The sequence below is a fragment of the Zosterops lateralis genome (assembly GCF_965231275.1).
Source record: "Zosterops lateralis genome assembly, chromosome: 2".
NCBI lineage: Eukaryota > Metazoa > Chordata > Aves > Passeriformes > Zosteropidae > Zosterops > Zosterops lateralis.
Genome location: NC_139763.1, coordinates 21,828,918 through 21,849,643, shown reverse-complemented (window position 1 = coordinate 21,849,643; position 20,726 = coordinate 21,828,918).

The following is a 20,726-nucleotide window of genomic DNA, read 5'->3' as shown; positions in this document are numbered from 1 at the left end:
TTGCCAGCATACAGAAATTCATTCCTAATTCTTGCTTTGCTCATTTCTTGAGCTGAAAAAGAACCTTGTAACATTGTAAGATTCTACTGGAAATAATATGATTAATCCAACTAGAATTCAGATTTATTAGTGGGAACCCAGTGCAAGCTTCATAAACTGGCTCAGAACACAGGCAGAAAGACCCTCAACTTACCACTAAATTTGAATGTAAGTGTATTCCACTGATGCAAGAGGAAGATTCATGAGGTGTCTATTGGACTGGGATTGAAACTCATACTAGGTCACCCCTACTGTGAGCACAGCTTGTCTCTCCTGGCTGAGAGGTACTTATCATCTTCTTCACATGGAATGTGGCTGCTGATGCCATAGCTGGGTTTCACTGGGTCAGGATATAGTTGGTTCATTTCAATCCTGGGCTGAAGTTCAATGACATTTCTCTCATTTGAACAATTGGGACAGTAGGGGTTATGGCAAAGGAAGCAAAGTTAATCACCAATAACAATATGAAAAATTATTTTTTCCATGATTTAGAATCCTTACCTTCAACTATTGTCATCTGAAAAAACCAGTGAAGGTCCACTCTTGATCATGGCACAGGCCAAAATTATGCTGGCCACTTGAATCTTTAACTGCAATTATAGTTATCATCAATATGGTTTAGAGGACTGCTTTCCTTCCATTTTGTATAGAAAAGAACATACAAATTCAATGTTCATAAATCTTTCTATACAAGGAAAAAATTTTGGAGGATCAAAATAAACTGGAGAATTTACTGTTTACTATAGTAGAATTGAAGAGAAGAAGAATACCTTCTGTTCAAATGTAGTCTAGGTCTCTGTTTTAATTCCCTGCATGTCTTTCAAGAAGGCACTTGGTCTTTCTCTGTATATTTTCCTTCCTGGAAAGTGAAGATAAGGAGTTTTTCTTTTTTCTCTTACACTCCAATGTACTAAATTTTTAAAATATTAACTTAACATAGCATTAATAAAAATAAATCTGTGATGTTGCCCCTGCATTTCTCGCTTTCAAGTGTTTCAGTCTTTGCAGCAGCTTTCTCACGCTGCTTCACATAAACAATATTGTATTCTCAGAATTTTGCATACCTGCTCTCTGAGAGAGAATTTGACTGATGGTCATAGTGACCAATGGAGTCAGGAGGTTGTAACCTCCTTGGGCCAATCTTGGCCCTCTGTACAAAATGTATATAAGCCTTTGGAGTCAGATAATAAAGAGCTTTCCATGTTTGATCCTGCTGCTGCCTGCCGTTCTCTGTGAGGGTCCACACCCACGTCGCAACATGTTGCCCCTCTAAGGGCAGGGGTAACACTGTGACTCTATAGTTAGACATATAGCAACTTAATATTTTGTTTTGCAGAAACATCCATCCATAGTGTGAGTGCTCCCTGGATCTGTAAGGAGCTGCTTGGAAATCTGCAGTGGCTCAGTGCAATGAGGAAAGGATCATGTCCCTGGGTGCTGTGCAGCCCATCTAAGGTCTGACCTCACTTTTGTGAAGTGAGAGTGGCTTTTAGTCATTAGCTTAAAAGAGAGGAGGAGTACTGTAATGAACTGGGCATTTGGTTTAGCATTAAACTAAAATAGTGCCGTGCATGCAAAGATCTAAAATGAGCATTTAAAAAAAAACCAAGCAGTTCATCCTCCCACAAAACATTCCATTTATATGAATTTAAGAGATATGGTCTTTGTAATAAATGCCTTCACTATAACAGGAAATGTGTTTGTGAACAAATGCTCATCAGCTGGCGATTTAACAGTGCAAAGCATGAAAAGTTCTGCCTCCTTCTGCTTTTAACTACTGGTGTCCTTTACTGTATAATTACAACTGAGAAACTGAAGATTCAAGCAAGATTAGTTTTGTACCCTGAACAAAGAAGTAGACCTCCTCCTTCTAGTCCCATGGAAACCATGGATTTTTCAAAATTTGTTTAATTTTCAGGGAACTGCTAAAGCATGTTTTCAGGGCACGAGTCAATACTTAGTACTCAATAAATATGTCTCATTTTGTCTTTAAATTATTGACACACATGTTAAGAAAAAAAGGCATGTTGTTATGGTTTTTTCAGGATAAGGATCTGACCTCCTTTTTAGTGTTTGTTTATGTAACATCTGACAATGTGATTTTTAAGCACTGTAAAAAATAATTTTTAAAAAATTGCAGAATATTTACAACACAGAAGATTTAACTGTAAAACAAAGCTTCTGCAAGAAAAGTTTACTTTTTTGTATCAGCTATTATCAAGAATATGTGATTTTTCATTGATATCAGGATATTAAATTGGCTCAAATACATTCATACCACAAACCAAAGAGTGTTCTGGTAATGGCTCTATTTTGATGAATGCACAATGCTTCTTTTTATTTCTTTTATTTTTCCTGAGAGCAAAATAAGAAGTGGAATATGAATCAAAAAAGGGGAGGGAATGTAAAACATTGCAAGTAAAGATTTATTGCTGCATTTTTATGTTAAGTTTTTCTGCAAACTTTATGATCTGTATAGTTTTTGATTTGTTTACAGACAGAGTCTCTAGCACTGGCACCCTGACATTTTTGTTTAATATAAGCACTGTTGCTTGACACCTTCTGGAGAAAACACTGAAAATAAATAAAGACAGAAGATTCATATTTTTAAAAAGTCACCATTGAATATGTGCAAATGGGCTTTCATAATGGCCGTTTCAACAAAAGGTTAAATGTGTTTGTTTGAATCCATAAAGCATTTTTCCTTCCCTCCCCTTAAGATACAACCTATTTCATGTAGTTCAGCTGAATAAATTTTATAGTGGTATGGAATTGAGAAATGTCAGCATCAAAACTTTAATAAACACAGTTTTGAATCTTTGAAAATGAAGCTGTCAACCATGGTTTAGCAAACACGGCACATTTTGGAGAGAAAAATATCAGAGTAACACAGAAATAGTTTGAAGCATAATTTTTCTCTCGAAGCAGGACTTTATTTAATGCTTGGGTATTTTTTCCTATTTACTGCTAACTTTATTTCCTTCCTACCCTAGATGATGGTCCTGAAGTGTATAGTTTTCTACAATGTGGGATGGGATTGATTAGAACTGAAATCTGACCTGCTGTGTGCCATTTCTCAGCAGCTTCTCTTCTCCTTTGCAGTTTGATAATCCCAGCCTGACAAAGCCTTGCCACGACTGGTCCAGGCTTACTGTTCCTTCTAAAAACAAAGATTTTTGGGCAGTTAGAAAGCCCATCTCATATTTGGAATTCTTATTTTGAGAGTAATTGTTATCTTTCCTGATGTTTGGATAGATTTCATAACCTATTTGGAATTTAGTTTCCTATTTCTGAACAAAATTTTCGATGAGAGTTTCCCTCTTTATTGGCAAAGGGAAGAGGAAATGGGGGGATAAAACAAGCATTTTGTTATTTTGAATTTTTTTTTTCCTTTCCTATAAATACCATGTGAGAAAAAGTGCCCTTCATGATGGTTATTTGTTCTTAATAAATAATAGCATATTTTATACAGAAAATGTTGCAATATACATTATTAAATACAAATCATTAGGACAATACCCCCCAGCTCTAGCTTGGATCCTCATTTTATCTCTGCAGCTGTAGTTTTCATGTTTTCACCCTTGTACCTCAATGTCATCTTAGATTCTAAGTGGAGTATAAGTGTGTTCTAAGCCCAAAGCAAAGAAATGCAAGCAGACAAAAATCACAGAAGACAGGACATACAATGTAATGCTATCAGAGCTCTCTTGAGACTTAGTCTAAATCCCATTCAATTTTTCATTTCAGAGCTGAAGTAGTCCCTTAGAGAAGAGTGCAAGGTTAGTGTTAGGTCTATGGGGTCATGTAGATGTATTCTGAAATTACCTATTAACTCAAAGGATATATATGTGCAGCTACACATTTCCATCCACCCTTCCTTCAGTTTAGATACAAAACTTCATAGAGATTGTCTGGAAAAGAATCAAAAGTACAAAGTGAAGAAACAGCAGCATTTATATTACTCCCTTTTCTGCTGGAGGAAAGTTGGGGTTTTACATCACAATCTGAATGCCAGCAGAGAACAACCTCTGAAAGGCAGCTGCCTTCAGAGGGCTGGATGATCATCTCAAGGAGCTCCCTTTGCCACTTCATTATCAAAAAGAGGTAGGCGAGCTTTCAAATGCATAGCAACAGGCACACAGAGTTTGGGCTCCTATATTTTTTTCTGAGGAGGCAGGAAAAAAACAATGCCTAAGCCATCCTCATTTCAAAAATGCAATAGATGGCAGGTAACATTCATGGGTGAGATTGTAGCTACATGAAATGATGCTCATGAAATGATGCAACCTTTCCTATGGAGAGTGACCCCAAGCACACAAGGGTCACTGCAGGCTGGCAGTGGTCTGTAACCAGCTTCTTCTTCCTCTCCCCATTTCTGTAAATCCTCCCCTAGTTTCTCATCTAGCACAAGGCTTGTATAACAGGCTGCTGCACTGTCACTTGTCAGCAGGATCTGAAATTGTTTAATACGGGGTTTACTGGGGAGTGGTCTCTAGTAATTTGGATTTGAAATGCTAAATCTATAAGCAATAATGGTAAGCTCAGACAATAATCTTGCAGTCAGTAGACATAGCAGAATTGAAATGGTCCTTGCACAGCAGTATTACTACATGCAGACATTGCAGTTAATGAAACAGCATTCTGGGACTGTGAACTCTATCAACAATTTACGGGAAAATGCTTGTAGTAAAAGGCTTAAATATCATATTTATTACAGTTTCAGGTTGCTTTCCTTCATCTATTATAGCCACCTCCCTTAAATGCAGAAAGTATTCCCTCTCCTTTAAATTCTCTCCAAGAGATCAAAATGAACCTGGCAGAGAAAAGTTGCAACCATTTCCAATAAGATCTTCACAACAGCAAATGACATTATCATACTGATTGCACTGAAGGTGCTGATTGCACTGTAAACCAGCACAAACATTTTGACCAAGAGCAAGGTTTTTTTACAGATATCATGGGAAAGTTACAATCAGCCTGAAAGGAAAACTGAATAGTAGTGTTTTCTGATATATATATATATATATATATATATATATATTGTTTTTTTGTAATCTTAAACAAATATAATAGATTGGGTGATGAATCATAGAAATATCTGTGTATTAATTTTCCACATATTGCATTATATATGATCCCATATACATGGAAGCTTCTAATGTTGTAGTGGTGGCTGATGACTCTTGATCACCCTTGAATCAAGGCTCCCTAAAGACATTTACTAGGTAGCAGAAATGGATGTCCGAAACATGTGCTGCAACCCAATGTAGTCTGAAAATCTATCACTTCACTTATCAAAGCTCATCTAAACTGCAACAGAAAAAAATGAAAGATTTTTTTCTGCAGATACTGCAGTATTTTCACACTACAGCTGGACACCAAATTGATTCTGTGTCTTTCAAGATACCTCTAGAACAAACTAGAGAACATAGCTTTCTATTTCATTGCTCTTGCTTCCTTTTAATCACTTCTTTCTCTTTTTTCCTAACCTTGGTTTACTGTCCTAATTTCTTTAACACTTCCTTGGCTTCTATTAAGTTATCCAAAAGGTTTATGTGCTTTCTTGCTAGACAATTTTTTCCCAGCTCCCATGGCTCTACTTTTAATAACACTGATATATTTTTGTGTATTTCTTAGTCTACATTTCTTCTGGGTCTTTGATTTTTCACAGCAAATAGTGACTTTTATAAAGTCTTGTTATCACTGCCACAAATTCACTGCAGAAAGCAACTAGCCCAGCTGTTAAATATGATCGTAGAGTATTACAAGGTCTTCAGGGCCTTTATTAATACTAGTATAAATAATTAGTCCTTTTGTACATTTTTAGAATACCTGCTGCAGGTGCAAAGGATATTAAACATCAAATCTTTTTCCTACTCTCACATAATCTGATTTTTTTTTCTGTAGACGTAAAATAAGGTTTATCCTACTACTTTTGCCATTAATTTGCTGTGTCGGGCAGTCTGATGTCTATTCCTTTCTTCATCTCTTGGTTTAACTGGTGATAAAAAGGCAGGGAAAATATGGGCTATGCTTAATTAAAATGTCATGTTAGTATTTTCATGACATTATCTTCTAAAAATATGCCATGCAACCAATCAATTTGGAATAGAAGAATAAACTGAACAAGGAAAGACTGATACTGTGGATTGTATTGATCTATAATGCAGTGTGCCACAGTTCTGACTGACTGGAGATGCTCATATTGCCACTACCATTAGATACCATAACCACTGTCAAATTCTGTCAAGAAAGGAAACAAAGAAAGCAATACATAGATAGCCCACATGACAAAATTACCAAATGATTTTGTCTTCATTTTTGATACAGTGTATGACAATAGATCACTTGTACTGTAACACCAATTTATTTTTGAAAGAGCATCAGAACATCATGCTGGAGCAAGCAACATAAAGACAGTTACTGCCCAAAAGGGAATTCATCCTAGCACAAACAGTGTGAGGATTGTTAAAGGAAACAATACTAAACACATTTTAGCAATCAGTGACTACAGGAACTCTATACCCACCATGTACTCATCAGTGAGTGGTTTGTACTGATGATAATGTAGCTGTATTTTGAAAAGAGATTGCAAGAAGATTAATAGTATGGTGTTCTAATTTTCCTACAAAAAGTACTCTCTGTCCATATAGATTGTATTGGAAGAAAGTCTAATAATGTTTATGAGAAAATTTGACAAATGGGCAATCTAGGTGAACAGAGTTGGCAAGGTGGTACTTGATAAGATTTAAATCTGTTGTGCTAAGGAAGCATCTGCTGTGGAATGGCTCCCTCACAATGAGCTCTATTAATAACATAGATTTGCCAGTGGCATATGGTGTTACAAAAATATATTTGAATGTTCACTTAGTTGCATGCCAGACTGCCACAGAAATTAGACTTGATTAATGTTGCCAGTGGGACTACTACAGGTTTTCAAGTTGCCTCTACTTTTTCATCAGGTGCCCCACCTCAGTGTGTGACTCCTGTGAAAGCAAGGCACTTACAATAAGCTTACAGCTTTAGCATCTATATCAATATTTCTGTAACTTAATAATTTTTGGTGGCAATTTAGTGGCATTAGTTTTCTTTCTGGTTTGGTTTTGGGGTTTTTTTTGGTTTTTTTTTTTTTTTTTTTTTTTTTTTTTTTTTTTTTTTTTTTTGACACTAGGGTTAGTGAGTTGTTTTGTTTGTTTGTTTGTTTGTTTGTTCTGTGGGATAGTATATCCCAAAGATCACAGAAAACCTCATCATCAGAAATAAATCCAAATGTTTCAAACATTTTTCTGCTCAGGTTTGGACTGAGAGTTTATTAAGACAAGAGGCAATGGTCAGAAACTGATTCACAGGAAGTTCCACCTGAACATGAGGCAGAACTTTTCTGTGCAGGTCACTGAGCACTGGAACAGGTTTTCCAGAGAGGATGTGGAATCCCCCTCAATGGAGATGTCCAAGAACCACCTGGACACAATCCTGTGCAATGTGCTCTGGGATGACCCAGCTGGAGCAGGGAGGTCGGACCACATGATCCGCTGTGGTCCCTTCCAATTTTGCATTTTCTGATTCTGTATTATCACTGTGAATTGGGCAAGTATTGAAAAATTATCACAATCATTTTCCTGCCCCATTATCAGGTGACTGAGGAGACCAGATCACTGCTGAGATTCTGCTGACCCGTTAGAGAACAGATCTCAATGCTGATCAGCTCCACATACCAGATTTTGTATGCTCTATGACTTAGGTGATGTATTTCAGATTTCCTGTCTGTCACAGTGGAGCACTTCACTGAAAGCAGCTTGCAGAAGGCAGAGAGCTTAAGACATGCTGAAATACATGAGCCATGCTTTATCAGACCACTTCTACCAACCTCTTAAATCATCTCAAATACAGAACTAGAAGGACAGTCTTACCTGTTTCAGGCAATCCTTATTGTTACTAAAGTAAAAGCCTCAAATTTATGTCATTTGACAGCAACAGACATACAATGAAATTGCTGAACAAAATGTTGAACTGGGGTAGATGACATATAATTCTGCACTGTGTCCTGGAGAAATTTCCCTGATTAAAGATATTCATGGCAGTCTCATAAAAAAATAGCATACCCTGTGAACCTTTTATGACTTTTTAAAAAGTTTTAAAGGTTATTCAGTAATTTGATGGGGTTTTAATGGCCTGCCTATCTTTAATTAAGATTTAATTAGTGTTTGTGGAATCACACTGTCAAAAGAAAATCTTTAGAGTGAGAAAGTAAATAAATAAATAAATAAATAAATAAATTTAGTCCAAAAGATATGTCCCTTTCTTTGACTTTTTAAAGAGTAGGTTTATTTCTATTGATTTCAGTTATGAACACAGTATTTTGCAATATTATGAAGTATCCAGTGTAGGCTACTATACAAACTTAAATGAAAATTTCAAGACTTACCTAAAGCTTGAAAAAAAAATGGTTTATGACTGCTCAATGCAGCTCTTGGCAGTGAAATTCCCATACTGATCCTTCACAGATCACTGGTAATAATTACCCCACCTGGGTTTGCTGGCACTGAGGCACAAGTTCAGGAGGACTGACTTCACATACGATATTTTATTTTTCTGGCAAGTAACCATCCTGGCTTTAAAATTTTCAACCACTGCCTTCAACCTGCCTTCTGGCATCATATATGCTTAAGGGTAAAACACAGAAGAGTAATTTGACACTTAGAGTCAAATTTAGCTTTTTTTTCCCCTTCAGTGCAGGAGCTGTTAAAAGCGAAAACAACTTCCAGATCTGTGCTAGCTTTTAATAATTTATTTCGAAAATAAAATATTCTGTTACATGTATTTTAAGCACATACTTTTTTTTGTTGCTGCTATTTAATTTTTCTGTAATTATTTACAATAAATAAAGTCTTTTTTACAGCAGTCCCAGCACCACAGAACAGTATGTGGGAAATCTCTCTGCTACTTCCTTGGGTAGTTTGACAGCCTATGACATGACTGATTGTAATTCAGGACTATTAGTCCTGTGAGTACTGCTATGCTTTCTGTGAAATCAAGAGTAGTTTCCATGTTCAGAAGCTATACTGACATTTCATGGCACATGGAAAGACTGGACAGAACATGCAAATTCACATAAACAGAGATTCTGCATTCGAAGTGATCAGATCATGGTTCTTCAAGGCAGTATGCAGCATTTCTCTCAAGTGCAATTCCTTAGATTCCAAGGACCAAGGAGGGAGGCTCAGAAAAACAACAGCTTTCAAAGACCATTTCTGTAATGGAATTAGCTTTCCAATTGCATTGGTACAGCTGAAGTATGCAAACTCATTTCACTGAAATGAGTTTGCTTTGCTTAAACTAGCAATGTCCAACATTTAATGCTGTGTTTTCTCTTTCACCAGTAGCAAATGAGCTGGTGGTATGTAAGAAATGTGAATGTGTCTGTTGATATCCCTTCGATCTGGACACTGAGAGTATTTCTTTGTTGTTTCTGTCCTGTCTGCAAGGCAGCTGCTTTCTTTCATGTATAAAAAGATTGCTGCAAAAAGTTAACTTACATATTAAGAATAAATATTGTCCAAGATCGTAGGCATATACTGCCAAGCCCATGATTATTAGTCATTAGCTATTATATTATATTATATTATATTATATTATATTTATTATATTTATTATATTTCCTGATGCTATATTAGCATAATGCCTTCCCATACCCCCAGAGCTTCTTTGGGCAGAGGGTTGGACTACAGACCTCCTGAGATCCCTTCCTGCCTGGTTATCATGTGGTTCAGTGATATGTTTTCTAACTCAGGGTTACAGCCAGTGTTCCAATTCATGACATACCATAGTTTTCTGAGCAAAATTTTGACTTGAAAACAGAGGGTATGAATGAGGGACATCCACAGAAAAACAAAAAAATGTGCTAGTAGAATTTACTTTCCATTTGCTGCAGAATTCACCTGTGACTTAACCAACTTAACCTGTAACTTAATTTATTCTATTGTAAGTATCATTTCCTATGGCTTAAAGAATGATGTCAATAAGGATATATAAAACTATGTTTCACCAGTTTCACGCATTATGTCTTCATAAAACAGTGGATTAATAATTCTGCATAACTCTTCCTAAAATATAGGATTTTTATTGAATTATTTCTGGCCTTGGGAACTTTTCTCCCCTCTTTGTTCCATCTCTCTAGAGAAGTATGCATCACACTGAGATGATGTGATGTAAATGATAATTACTCACCTCAGAAAAAACACTGTACAGTGGTTAGTGTGCTTCTATAAGATTTCAAGACTTAAACTCACTTGAGTGCTACACTTGAAACTTTAAAAACTTGCTTGTATCCTCTTTTGCTTGGTTTCCCATCTGTAGTACTGATGTTGTCTCATTTTTGTGTCTTTCAGGACTGATGGGAACATGAAGATGTGACAGTAAAGAAAACAATTTAAATACGTAAGAGGAAGAATTCAAAAACTGAATTTTTGTGCTGCCATCAATAAGTGAAATCTGGTGTCAGCTGAAATGACAACAGCAAATAACATGGGTTTTTTATCATATTTGCAGCTGATGTATATGTAGTTAAGAGAGTTCTCTGCAGGAGCTACAATTTACTGGGCTGAGTAGGATGGTAAGTTATAAAAGTATTAATGCCACCTGCTTCGTGAAGTCACATGAAAGATTACTGTAGGAAATGCTGACACTTTGCCAGACACATGGAAAACAGAGTGCATTAAAAAAAACCTTGCTGTTCCAAAAGCAAGTTATCAGAAAAGACTTTTTTTTCCCCCAAAACCTTGATTGTGTTCTGCTATGAATCATTATTTCAGATATGCATGTCTCTAGTTTAAAATGCTCCTGTGCCTGGTTTGAAAGATGTAAGGAGTATCCATAAGCATGAAATTCTTTTTGATTAAATGAAAAGGCTGAAGAAGTACAACTAAATCTTTTCAGCTGAGACCAGTGTAACATCTGCTTTGTCTGCAAATTGTTTCCATTAACAGTTTGTTTTAACGAGTTGGAGTTTCTTGCTTCTACTACTAGGGGTTTATTGTTGTTTTAGCAGGGGGGAGGGATGGACTGTGATAATTCATCACTCAATGGTATCTTTAATGAAAATTAACCTGTGCTGTTCAGGCAGTACTTATATAGGAATTTATCTTTGTATTTAATAACACTGTTATTAAACCAAGCAGGTTTAAAAACAGCAGAAATACTTTTATATGATTAGTGAGATGTTTTTACCCATAGGTACATGTAAATAACAACCCCCTTGAGCCTTAAATATAGCTATGGAACAATTAACAACCAAATAGGTGTCAGAATGAGCTCCCTTTTCAGTTCTTTGTTTCTTGATATAATTTGTTTTCATACTGAGAGAAAAATGGCAAAGGGAACAAAAAAGGGTTTGTCTCACTCTAAACTGCTTGCAAGTAGATACAGTAACTTGACCAAAGAGAAGGGAAAGTAGAAATTATGGATACTTTTAAGTTAGGGACTGCTATGGGTAATTAAAAAAGTAAAACTCTAGTAAATGCCCACAGAAAGAAAAAATAATCATGGCTGCCTTTAGTACAGTCAAGGGAAGCAATCATTGCAGAGGATGCACTCACCAAAATCACGGAGAGGGATTTACTTTTGGAGTAGTTCTAAATCTGTTCCCAAGTTCTCAGTGATCATTAGCAGTTGGATTGCCTTAAGAAGAAGCCTTCTGGTCTAGTTTCTGAGAGAAAACATTCACATGGTCTGAAATGACTTGTGATATCAAGGAAAACAGTGGTACTCAGTCAATTTGGAGATTCATTTGAAAATAGCACTCATGACCCTGACCTGAAATGATGAATAGACAGACATACTGTCTTTCTATTTTTTTAGTCCAAGAATGATGCTTGAAAGGATTATTTCTAATAATCCTTTCTAGAAATTCCTCTCCTGAAATATTTTGATGTCAGTCTGCTTTTTAGATAGTATCCAAAAAACAAACTCTAATGGTTTCGTGTTTTTTATTTTGAGAGTGTTCTCTTTGATGCAGGAAAATAGGCTATGAAACCTCTCAAATATAAAAGGTCAGGACCAATATTTTCAAAAAAAGAATACATAAGAGGTGAGCTTAGAGATACCCAAGTAAGTATCTTGTTTACTGAAGACATTAGTTACTCCAGTTTACACTCAAAAAGAGTGGTAGTTTAATATTTACCCCTAACTTGCCAAAATAATTTGCATTGTGGCTCTGTGTCAATAAGGATGGTATGAAACTGTTTCCTTTTCCAGTGCAGCTTCCTGGGGTTTTTTTCCCTAAAATGTTGTTTAAACTCAGGGAAAGAGTCAGGTGGGGAAAAATGTAGAGGTTTTTTTATTTTTGTTTGTTTGTTTGTTTGTTTTGTTTTTTGTTTTGTTGGTTTTTTTTTGTGATTGTTTTTATATGTTTGATTAATTGGTTAGTTTAGGTGAATATTATCTTTTTTGTTCGACATACTAATTCTTGGGAAAATGTAAGATATTTGAAAGAAATTATAAATTTTTTTGAGTTGGAAGGGACCATAAAGATCATCTAGTTCTAAGCCCCTTGCCATGGGGAGTGATGCCTTCTACTTGAACACTTTCAGGGAAGAGGCACCCAAAACTTCTCTAGGAAATCTGTGCCAGTGCCTCAGCATGCTCAGAGAAAAGAATTTCTCTTAATATCCCACCTAAACCTGCACTTTTCCAGTCTTTGTGTATGACCCCTCATCCTATTACTGTACACTCTTGTAGAAAGTCCCTCTCCAGCTCTGTTGTCAACTCCCTTCAGGTACTGGAAGGCTGATATAAAGATCTCCCTGGAGCCTTCTGTTCTCCAGACTGAACAGCCCCAGCTCTCTCAGTCTGTCTTCATAGGAAAGGAGCTCCTTCCCTCTCATCATCTTGGTGACCATTCTTTGAACTCACTGCAGCAGGTCCTTCTTATGTGGGGGCTCCAGAGCTGGATGCAGCACTCCAGGTGGGATGGCACAAGAGCAGAGGAGCAGTATTACCTCCTTTTCCCTTCTGGCCACTCTGCTTTTGATGCAGCCCAGGACACATTTGGCTCTCTGGATAAGTGCACATTGCTGGGTCATATAGAACTTCTCATCCACAAACACCCCCAATTTCTACTCCTTAGGGTTGCTCCCATTCTCAGCCCAGCCTACATTTGTCCTTGTTCTCTTTACAGGTACATTTTCCAGTCTTTGGCTAGGAAGGTGGCTGTCAATTACAACCACTGTAAAATTACAGCAAAACTACTACTGGCTACAACAGATCATATAATAAGAAAAGGAAACCTAATTTGTTCCTTGAAGGCTTTTCTCTAATGCATTATATTAATTGCACTTCTAGTCAAGGGTAGTTCTCTATTTCACTAGCAACACAATTACAGTGCAACCAAAGATGAAGGCAACGTGTTAATTGTTAGGTTATTTCAGGGTGTTAAATCACCTACTAAGGATCAGCTAGCAAATGTTGTTTTTTCTCAATTATTAATACACTCAAATTTGATTGAGACTGTATGTAAACAAACACAACAGGACTAGGGGGTGTAAGGGACCAGGAAAATCTCATTCTTACTCCAGTGTTTGTGACATGGACTTACTTTTATTTGCACCTTTCTCAGGTAATGAAACTTCTTAATAATTTCCAGGAAACTGTTGAACAGAAACTAAAAAACTATTTCCATTTCAAGTTTTTCAGTGCATTTGTTTATTTTAAGACCAAGCAATCATTTTTCTTCCCTCTGGCTTCTTTATGTGGTAAAGCTATTTTATTGATGCTGGAAAATGCAGAATATATCATAGGGTTTACAGGGATAGTTCTGCCAGAAATGAAACTGGAATTAACTCCAGATCAGCTTATACCTAATGTAGTGGCATCATATTTAGAAATCAGGTATCAGTTTCAGTTTAAAGAAACAAATTGGACTACAAATTTTCCCATGATGTTGTTCAGTCAAGTGTATAATTTGATTTTTTACATTCATTATAACATATGGTTGGAAGCATCACATATGGTCGGAAGTGTCAGCCAAAAGTCAAATGGCCATTCTTCCCTCACCTCATATCCCAGTTGTCCTGATATTTTAATCATTTTCTAGTCTCCCACTGTGATGTTGGAATATTTCTACTTGGATTTTCAAATGCATATATGCATATTTATGTGCAAAATATAATTTAATAAACTGTTAACACACAGATTTAAAAACTGTCTTTGAAGGAAAGAGAAAACCTGCATTTTTCATATCTGCATCAGGAGTTGTCAGTGCTTATTTTAGTCTTTTTTATTATATTATTAGTCAGTTTTATTTTATTCAATAAACTATGGCTTACAAATATTTTTAACATTGAACAGATGAAGTCTTAAAAATAATTATATAGACTGATTAAAAATAATCCTTATGTGAATATAATTACAGACTCGGCTCCTGCAGCTATTTAATTCTATATATATATGTGTTATCCTGCCTGAGGTGTTATGAATCATCTGTGTAATATAGTTCTTAGTGGGAGATGTTCATTGTTACTAGTTAGAGTTAATATTTTCAGTATTTTTTAGGGTGTTCTGTTGTCTAATTATTATAAGAATGCTTAGAAATTGTGAAAAACTCTATCCATTATATCTTTGAAAATGTAATCTACAACTGCCTTAAAACTAGTCAGGCTGTATTTTGTACATTGAATAAAGGAGGAATTTGCCACAATATTTCCAAAATTATTCATCAATCTGGATAAACTTTTTGGTGCATGTAAAGACCCTAAATGAGCTGTCACATTTGGCTGTTAAAATTGCTGTGAAAGCCTTCTTTTAAACTTAGTATGTCAGGTTCATAAACTATGTTGCTTATGAACACAACAAGAAACTGAGTTTTATTTGTAACTTTCTTTTTCCATTTTCTCAGGAAAGATTTTCAGATGATGAACAAAGAAAATAGACTGTATACTGAGAGAAAGAAGGAGTGACAAAGGCTTGAAAAATGTGAAAACATAACTAAATATAGCATATAATATTTTCCCATCTTCTCTATGAAAAAATTGCCATCTTTTACTTCTATGTGACAGCATGTTTACAAAAGTGTTAACTTAATTTTCAAGTTGTCCAATTCTATCTTGTGCACTAGTTCACATAAGGCAAAAACTGATTTATTTTTGTCCTGGGGTGTTTCACTTTTTTTTCCTTTTTTTTAACTGTATGTGTTGAAATGCCATGGTATTTTTTTCATAGGGAGTTCATTATTACTGGACTAAGGACAGAAGATATAGAAACAAAACTTGCATAGTTACCATTGAATTCTAATAGATTGAAACAAAACAAATAAATATTGAATTCTAATAGATGATTTACATTGGCTTTCTCTTTTGTATAATTTGCTACTAACCGGTGGGGTTTTTTCTATATAAAGTTTTACCTATGCTGATTTAGCCTTTGAGAGCCTTAGATGATTTGGGATTCAGGCTTTTTTTTAAAAAATATTCACTATGAAATTTGCTACAACCTCAGTCTCGTACTATTGGCTTGTTTTTCAGATAAGCCAAGAGCAGGCTGAATGAAATATAAAATTCAGTGTAAAATGGTAAAGCATTTAGATATATATATATATATGTTTTGGGTTTTTTAGTTTTTATTTTCTTTTTTATTCCTCCACATCATTTGATTTCTAACCCGTAAGGTAGGAAGTGCCCATTCCTGATGTAAGGTGGACTGAGGCTGGTGATTCTGCTCTCTTCAGCTCTCCTTCCCTCTCTGGAGAAAAATTCTTCAGTGTGAAAAGTGGTGTGGTTATTGTTTTTTCAGCTGAGTCTGAACATCAGCTCAACATCTTCCTCTTACATAGCATGTCCACAGTGTAGTTTCTTTAAAGTTATCTTTCTACACAGTGTATTGAGTCCCTGTGAAATTTCCAGCTACTGTGTCTTCATCAGCACAATGACGTGACACAGCACAATGATGTCAACACATGAGCTGACTGAATACCCTGATCATCATTCCCCAGCTTCCCTTACAAGGAGTGGCAAGTCAGACCTCTCACTTGTCATGCTTTTGGTAGATATAGTAGAGACCATCTGAAGAGTATTCTTTTTTAGGTAATACTCAGGTGACGAGCTGTATTTTTAGCTGTTGACCTTTTGTCGACAGATCAAAATGCCTCTGGGAAGTCATCCAGCTACACACAGCTGTGGTAATAGAAAAAAAAGATGGAGAAAATATCCAAGGGAAGAGAGAGAGTGGTGGTTTATCAGCCCCTTTAGCAGATGACTTACTAGAACCTCAAAGACCCAAAGACTGAACTATTTCCTGTTGACAACAGAGGTACATAGTTTATGTGCATATAGGATCAAAAGGGTTTTTCTCATAGGGGAACCTACAGACTATAGACATAATCTGTCCAGGATGAGATGCAGACATCAGATTTAGACATCAGGAGGTGGGTGATATGACAAAGGGTAGTGATTTTAACGGAAAGAAAGTAGGTTTAGATTCAATATTAGGAAGAAATTCTTCCTTGACATGGGTAGTGAGGCACTGGCTAAGGTTGCCTAGAGAAGTGGAGGCCCCTTTCCTGGTTGGAGGGGGCTTTGAGCAACATTAAGTAGTAGAAGATGACCCTGTCCATGGCATGGGGGATGGAACTAGATAGTCTTCAAGGACCCTTCCAACCCAAAGTCATCATTCCATACTTCTGTGACCAGATATGAGATGTATAACAGGCAGAGTTGTTCACTTCCAAGCTCCCCAAAGAGACATGGCCAACCTGACCCGTGCAACCAACACAGTCAGAGACCTGGTCAGCTGCTCCTGTAGAGGCCAGTCACAGGCCCTGTGCTGTCCTGCTGCTCCCCAGATGCTGCTTTAGGTTTTACAGACCTTGTTTCATACTTGCCAGACCTGGGTGGATGCTTTGGTTCTCACAGGAAACAAAATTGTATTATTTTTTCTAAATACCAAAGTAATTCCCCTAAATAAGCAGGATCCCACTCTTGATTTTTTTTAACACAGTCAGCTAACTATCTGGATGATATCTTTCAGTATTTCAGAAAAATACTAATAATCCTCAGGAAATTTCCTTTTGGCAGTAAAAAATGTTACCAATTTTTTTTGGTTTGACACAGAATTATGCTTGGTTTTTAAATGAATTTCTGCTCTCAAAAAGTTTTGGAATCCATCTACTGGGTTTTTTTTTCTGAGGAATCTGATTATTTTTTTTTTTACTTATGTCAGCTTTGATTGTGTTTAAGCCACTCTGAACTCTATATGCAATTTTATAAACCCTTCAGGTTATTATATACAAGTAATATTATATACAAGTAATTGATCTGGAATTTCTGGACTGATGTTAAGTGACTAAAATTTGTTTGATGTGTTTCCCTAGTGAGATACCAAGTTCGTGTGAATTGCCCAATGATAGGAAATTCTCCCTCAAAGTACTCAGACTTGATAGTAACAAAAAGTTGATTTTATCTTAGGCAATCCAGAATTATTTTTTACCTTACTTCTAGTTATAGCTCTTGTATTTCTTGTGGCCTTCCATCACACCTATGCCAGAATTTACATTGGTACTAAATTAATATGGAAAGTGCAGTTTGGGGGGCTTTTTAGTTGCTTAAAAACTCTTTGTTCTTGTTTTGCAGACCAAGTGCAAAGGTCTGCAACAGAAAAATGCCAGACTGGGGGATATTTCTTTGAGAAGCCTGGAGGAGGTACTAAGAAGGAAGGTTTTTTTGCCGTCAACTTCATGGAGGGTATCCATATATTACAGGTAAAGGTAAGATTTTTTCTACTCTCACAGCAAAAACAAAGCCACAAGGTGACATTAGCACAGCACTAAGCTGTTGGATTTGGGTCCTCCAGAGGCTTTGCCTGTCTTCTATTTTCCAGCACCTTTTCAACTAAAATCCCAGGCAAAATGTCAGATAGAAGTGCATGCAATGAGAATAAAAATCTGAATGGCCTTCAATGTACCTAGTCTGCTTACTACAGATTCTTGTATTCATTCCAATGGACTTTTACAGATAAGATAAAACAGGAAAAGAGGCCAGCTCCAAGGGAGGAACAGCAGCCTCCCCCCAGTATCGGCAGGGGCAAGTCTTGTCCAAAAAAGACAGTACTGAAACCAAATACAAAGATTTAGATAAAAGCTTGTTGGGTGAAAAAAGTGTCCTAGAAAAGAGTGAGTACATCAGTTTTTCTCATCAGCAGCTTTATCTTTTCATTTAAACACATGCAAGGCCACATACACGCCACCCGGATAACCAGTAATGAGCAAGATCACTGGCAAATGATATGTGGCCTTATTGAATATTGATAGGAATCATGTCAATATCAAGCTAGCTGGCTTCTGTCCTGTGACCAAGTATGCATTTTTCCTATGCCAAGTCTGTTTCATGTTGTCAGTAACTCAGTTCATTAGTTTCAAATAATTCTATTTGTGAAATTTTAGCATTTCTCTCCTGCAACATGCTTTGTTATTTGTTGTTCCATACTGATAACAAAACAAAAATCTTGGTGAAAGCTTTGAAGTGTCTCATTTGGCCTGAGACTTGTGCTGTTAATTTTCCTTCTCTTTTAGAAAGGACACCTATATATTGGTTTTTTTCCATAAAGGCAATGTCTCAATTTTCATCTTTTTCATTATGTCTCTTTTATTTTTACAATGTCATTTTTGTTGTGACAAAGTAGACTTTGTTTGGAAAAAAAAAAACCAAAACCACCACTATCAAAAACCCCAACCCAAACTTTCTTGCATTTACCAGCCATAAAGTTGTTTCTTTATGTGAGGGAAAGCAGATATCAAAGTACTTCATAGACGAAATAATGTGTTTGTCCACTTTCCCTTTATTAGAATGGAAAAACTCCAAAATGAATACATGGGGTTTCAGTTTTATGGCTCCCTGTTTAATTTTGTCTCTAAGTTCTTAATAATTAATTCTACCTCATTGCTTTAATGTAGGTAGTTCTTCAGAAATTCTGCAAGTGAAATCTTGCACTGAGAACCTAAATAGCTCCTTTACATAAACAGAGATGTCAATAAAACTTTACTAAAAATAAATTAGCAATTAAAAATCCAATTCGGCAAAACATCTAATTACACACTCTCTTTAAGCATATGTTCAATCTATAAATCCCAGTGGAATTTAAGCAGAACTTTTGAAGTTAAGAAATCGTGGGTCTAAAAAAATAATTTCTTAATTGCTATAAAATTGTAAAATAATAATATATTTTCAAGAAAGGTAAAATAGAAAACAAGGGAAGCAAAATAAATACTTCATCAATTCTTCTGCCTTGCTCAAGATACAAATAAAAAATCCTAAACAGTTAAGTTTACATGGTTTTATCTTGTGGGTGGGTCTTCTTTCACTTTCACTGTAGTATGTTTCAGGGATATGATAAAAGAGCTGAAAAAAAGTAGAAAATTATCTAGATTTCACTCCAAGTTGACTTAACTTTAACTTTTAAGATCTGCTGTCAATCTGAATTTGCAGTACAATCTCAGATTGCTTAAAGGCAGATTTTTGTATCAGGCCAGGATCAACCTATTCTTACAATTAATTTTTGTTAACCTGTAAAATATGCTGATTTTGGACAGAAGAAATGTGTTTGTGGAACATCAGATGGTCAGAACTTAAACTTCAACCAAATTTTTTGATTAAGTGTTCCCATAGAGTCACAAGATACAGCCATAATACAAAATATTGGTTTTTCGCAGGGGGAAAAACCCCACAAACATTTGTAACTATATTTTTAATTGCACATCAGCTCTGAACCTCCACAGGAAAATAGTAGTAGAACCTCCACAGATAGTAGTAGTGGTTTTTTTTAATTATCACCATGCCTGGAAGGTCACAGCATTATTGCTAGACTAACTAAGGCTGAAAACCTGTAATATGGCACCATAGGATTTGGCCTCTTTCTTTGAACTTGTCTTAGTGAATTAAAATAGTTACACCAGCCCTACTGTGTATTAGTAATTTTATTTACCTACATGTTGGATGTGAACTGACATAGTTGCACGTTTGAAGACTTGGCTGTCAGGCAGGAAATCAGATCAAGAGGGCAGCTTCAAAGATAAGGACAGACTTACAGATTTCTTGTCTGGATAAATGTCAGTTATTCAAGCAGAGCCCATGGAAACTCTCTGAGTCAGTATCACAGGATGACTGGGCACCTAGCTGATGCTTGTTTCATATCAGATATTTGATGTCTCTCATGGTATAAGCCATACTTTCTGCAACAGTAAGTTTGTCCATATGTCCTATTTTAAACCCATTCTACTTTTATTGCCTCCTGGGACTACTAAGCAAACAGAGAGAAGAGGGAAAACTTTCTGGCTGGCACATCTGAAGTCTTCAGACACTTCAGAGTTTCCTTCACAACCTGTCTCACTTTACAGCAGCTATGGATGGAAAACAGCAACCCCTCTATAAGCTCAACTGTAACTAATGACCTCCATATGCTTAAATAGCTTGAGGAATATTAGCTCTTTAGTGAAGATACTTAAATAATGTGGTATGTAGTGAAGATACTTAAACAGTCTGGTATCTGCAATACTTATATTCAAGTGAATTCTTACCAGAAAGCTATGCCATGTTTCATGTAACACAATTATACTCTCTACCATTAATAGAACAAAGAGGCTTGTAAGCTATGATGTACATTCAAGCTTTTGCTTGATTAGTTAAGGGAAATATTTGTTCTTGGCC